Source organism: Brassica napus, chromosome A3 (genome assembly GCF_020379485.1).
Source record: "Brassica napus cultivar Da-Ae chromosome A3, Da-Ae, whole genome shotgun sequence".
Taxonomy (NCBI): Eukaryota; Viridiplantae; Streptophyta; class Magnoliopsida; order Brassicales; family Brassicaceae; genus Brassica; species Brassica napus.
Window position 1 is genome coordinate 34,214,891 of NC_063436.1, and position 5,087 is coordinate 34,219,977.

General features: G+C 45.1%; 1 non-coding gene across 1 annotated transcript; it reads right to left on the reverse strand.

Moving 5' to 3' along the window:
• Window positions 1–1,164: 1,164 nt before the first annotated feature.
• Window positions 1,165–1,271, reverse strand: LOC125607746. The gene has a single exon (XR_007338816.1). It is a non-coding gene; the product is annotated as a small nucleolar RNA R71 (small nucleolar RNA).
• Window positions 1,272–5,087: the final 3,816 nt, after the last annotated feature.

A 5,087-nucleotide genomic window follows, 5' to 3' on the forward strand; every position in this document is an offset into this window, starting at 1 on the left:
GCTCTAATATATCATGCATGCAACAGTTAGGCATCTATAGGTATTATAATCTCCAACATCTGAATAGTGGCCCTGCATCTATTATCATTTCCAACCAAGTTACATTTATATTTACTCGCTTGTTACTATTGCTATTCCATTTAAACATTTACAACCTTTAGAATTAATAAACACTAGATTTAATTGTTCCCTAGCTACTTGTGGATTCGATCCCTAAGTACTACATCTGAACCTCTTTTGATGAGAGTAACACTCCTTAGGGTAATTTGAGTGGTATCAAATTTGGCGCCGTTGCCGGGGAGCTTTGATCGCCATTAGATTTAGTTTTAGTAATTCTTTTTCTTTTCTTTACCCCCTTTCTAATAATCTTTTTCTTGTCTTTTTAGGTGCATGCCCAGCGGTACCAGAAGCAACAAGGAGAAAGACTTGCTGTTTTCAGACAATCCTGCTCATTTGGAACGCACCATCCGTAGAGGTCAACGTTCCACATCGCTCGACGCAACCACTTCGTCGTCGATCGATACGCACAACCAACCGTCGACCGACACCAGACCAACATCGTAGATCGATCCCAATCGTTCGACAACGATCGATACTACACCGCGTACGTCGATCGATACCGTGTCGTCAAAAATGGTAAACATTATTATTCTAACTCAGGACGAGAACGGAAACCTGTATGACCAGGCCGGTCATCTGCGTAATGCAACATGTCAGAAAATAGATGCTCAGGGAACTGTAATCCCTGATGCTGATGCTACAAGAGCTGCTCAACCTGTAGATGAGGACGCTCGATCGAAACCACTGGCCGACTACAATCGCCCAGATGAGTACTATTCCAACAGATCAGCTATTCGACTTCCGGAGATCCAGAAGCAGAATTTCGAGCTGAAGCCTCAATACTACACTCTCGTGTCGCAGATACCCTACTCTGGGTTACCGCACGAGCATCCTATGGACCATTTGGAACGGTTCGAGGATCTAATCGCTGCTATTCGGATGGAAGGAGTCCCCGAAGATTACATGCTGTGCAAACTCTTCAGATACACGCTGAATGGAGAAGCGATGCACTAGCTTAGGCAGCAACCCACATGATCTTTAACATCCTGGAGCGACATCAAGAACGCTTTCTTACGAAACTTCTTCGATGAGGCGCGCGCTGAAGAACTTCGGAACAAAATTTCCACATTCTCACAGAAGGCTGGAGAGTCCTTCAAAGATGCGTGGATTAGATTTAGGTTTTTCCAGCGAGACTGTCCACACCACAGATTTAACGAAGTGCAGCTGCTAAGCACTTTCTTCCGAGGTCTCGCCTTACAGTATCAAATGGCCCTTGATACGGCGAGTGAAGGAAACTTCACTACTCGGAATCCGTTGGAAGCTGTGACACTTATCGAAAACCTTGCTAACAGCAGCAGCACATAAAACACAGACTCTGAACGGAAGAAGTCTGTAGCCTCTATCGGGAAGGAACAGATGGACGAAGTAAGAGCTAAGTTAGATGTGGTGCACGAGCTTCTTAGGAAGCAAGTCTGTTCCGCTGAAGGAGAAGTAGCAGATACGGAAGGAGAAGAAAATGTGAATTACATCAGAGGTACCGGATTCCAGAAATTTGGAAACCAGGGCGGAAACAGAAACTTCTTTGGAAATGGCCAAAGAAGTAACCAAAATTCACAATTTTAAAAACCCTTCAACAACAGCAAGAGCTACTCGAAGTCTTACTACCAAAATCCACCACCCCAGACTCAGGAAAGCAAGATCGAAGAGATGCTTGATCGAGTACTGTTGGGACAACAACAAATCACTGTGGATTTCAACGGTAAGATAGACTCTGCCTACAACAATCTGAACACCAAATCGAGACCTTAGGGACTCAGGTGAGAAAACTTGAAACCCAAGTAATTCAGACGGGCGAGACTATAAAGAGGCAAGAAGCTTTCGCTAGAGAGGCAGGAGCCGACAAAGGAAAACACCACGTAAATGCCATCATAGATGATGATTTCTGGCAAGTGGTGAGAAATGAAAAGCTTGAGGAAGGAGATTTCAAAATCGAAAGCTCCATGAGTCTCGGCGAATCCCAATGGGGTCGACCGATGTCGATGAACTCGCATCGATCGACAGACCATGATGAAGATCGATGGACGGATTACTCCAGTCATCGATCGACGTCGTCTGCCAAATCGACTGAATGCAATGCGGTTCGAATTCTAACTCATGAAGAATTCGCAGCTAAGCATCCTCACCCACCCTCCCCTTTCTATGATAAAATCGATCGATCGGTTGAGCCAACCATCGATCGACAGAGTGAGTCCGACGTCGATCGTCACAACACACCTCCCATCGATCGACAGGCACCTCTGACATACCGAGTGCGGTTACCCTCAATCGATAATGATTACATCAACGCACTCAGACCACCACCTAAACCATTAGCAAACCCACCCGAACCAAAACCCAACCCTTTAAATAATTCACCAGAATCTGTTCAAGAAGAACAAGAATCTGAAGGGAGAAGGTTAAGGAAGAGAAAGGAGAAGATTCCTAAAAACCTTAAGAGGGAAGCTAACGATAAGGAGATGGATGGTTTCACTAAACGAGTCCTCAGAATCCCAATCGAAAAACCTTTTGATGAAGCTTACTTCACACACCGGTTGTGGATGTTCTTCAGAGAAACAAAGGTAACTGAGGAGGACATTAGGAGAATGTTTCATCAAGTCAGAGAGAAGATGAAACACAGGATCACATTGACGAAGAAGAGTGATCCTGGGAAGTTTGCAATACCATGTGTAGTCAAGGGTGTTGAATTTCCCCATTCAATGTGTGACACAGGAGCATCAGTTAGTATCCTCCCTAGGATCATGGCAGACCAGCTTGGTTTGACCATCGAACCCTCAACAGAATCCTTCACCTTCGTGGATCTTTCATAGAAACGATCAGGAGGTGTCATAAGAGATCTGGAGGTACAGATTGGTAATGCCCTTGTCCCTGTCGACTTTCATGTCCTAGACATCGAGCTTAACTGGAACTCTTCACTTCTGCTTAGAAGATCTTTCCTAGCTACAGTAGGAGCCGTATGTGACATGAACAAGAACAAATTGTGTCTAACGCTCATAGACCCAAACATCCACTACGACCCCATCCGACCTAAGAGAAAGGTCATTAATTCTGTGGATTATGGGAAAGAACTCGGCTTCATTGGCGCATGCCATTGTGGAGCAGAGTATGAATCGGAGTACGAAACAGAGTACTCGGAATCGATCGACACCCCAACCTTTCCATCGATCGATTCCAATGTGTCAATGGTGACCGATGACCGCAACAACACGTCACTCGACGTAATGCACCCAGTTGACCATTTCGCTTCACCAAATCATTGTTACCAACATTTTGCCTTCCAACCTCCAAGCAAGAGAGGACATGATGATTATTCCATAGGCAGTTGGGCAGACAGTGGTTTCCATGAAAGTTTTGCAGTTGACACTGTAACTACTTCACCTAATGAGGAACATACCGAGGAATACGATGAGGATTACTGGAAAGAACGTGCAATAGAAATGTCTTTGTAGGATGAAAGACTTGAAACACATAAGTTCACCAACATGTTTCCAATATCGTTCGACGCTGTGCACTCCACATCGGTCGATACCCATCCTCGTCCAGCAAAACAACCGCTCAAATCGATCGACACCCCAAAAGGAACATCGATCGATATTCGCGCCGCAGCGAAAATTCAGAAGCAGGAGAATATTCCCTCCCCAACTAGGTTTATAGATACCTATATAAATCGTTTTGCACCTCCGAAACCACCTACACACATCAGAGCAAACACACAAGCAAAAAAGATGAACACTCTTCCTTCTACATCAACAGAAAAATCCATGAAGAGCAATCATCTCAAGAACAAAAGTTCTGCAGAAATTACACTGCCATCGATCGATGTAACTGTATCTACATCGATCGATCTTACTCTAAACCCTAATTTTTCTATTTCTAAATTAAATGATTATGCAAACATTGATTACGGTTTGCTAACACCTGATGAATTTGGTATTTTCAGGGACCCAGATGGCAACGCACGTGCAATGGATGGAAGGATTTTACAAGTATCCAGAGAGGACATAGCAGACATCCTTCAAGTAGCCGATGGACCTGACAACCTATTCTCACAGCAAAGTGGCACTCCAGACGTCATTCAAACAGATCCTAACAACCACGCAGGAGTCGCCACAACAGAGACCAACCCAGATCTATCATGCCAACCAAAAGAGCAAGCATCGATCGATAGGGTAACACCGACGTCGATCGAAAGGGATGAACCGACGTCGATCGACAAACGGTATGAATGTGGAAACCTCGCTTTCGACATGTACGGAGCCAGAAAGTTCACTTGGGAACAAAGGGACGAGTATGGAGTCTACAGAGATGAGCGTGGACACGCACGAGGCGTAGCTGGTGAGATGATACCTGTCACAAAGGACAACATCAGAAAAATACTGGAAAGAGCATCTCTTTTTGAAGAGAGCCACATCTGTCTTCCAGAACATGCCACTTCCTTCACACGCACAAGACTGGCACCAGAACTCTACACCAAAGAAGATATCGATGAAATGGTGTTTGGTATTTGTGGAGCTCAGGAGAAACTGGGAGAGGAGCTCAAAACATTGGTAGATGATACACATCAGCCTTTGGATTGAGGCTACAATGAGCTTTTCAGATGTATGGCAGAAATGAGGACAGAAATTGAGAGTTTACGTCAGCAACTTGAGAAGGAAGCTACGACCTCAGCATCGATCGACGCACCACGTGAAACATCGATCGACGTCAGTCTTCCTACAGCTCAGATCCCTGCAGAACCGCAATGTTCAACACAACACAGGGATGAATGGGAAGTCTCATACATCGACACAAGGATAAACGACGTTTACTGCCCTCTCAACAACAACGTGGACTGGCTAAGCACTAAAATCGAGCTACTACAGCAAGATCTGGACACCATTCGCAAGAAGGACCAACAACCAGCCACATCGATCGACATGTGTACCTTCACATCGCTCGACGCCAAAGTCTCAGCCATGAATGAGAGGCTG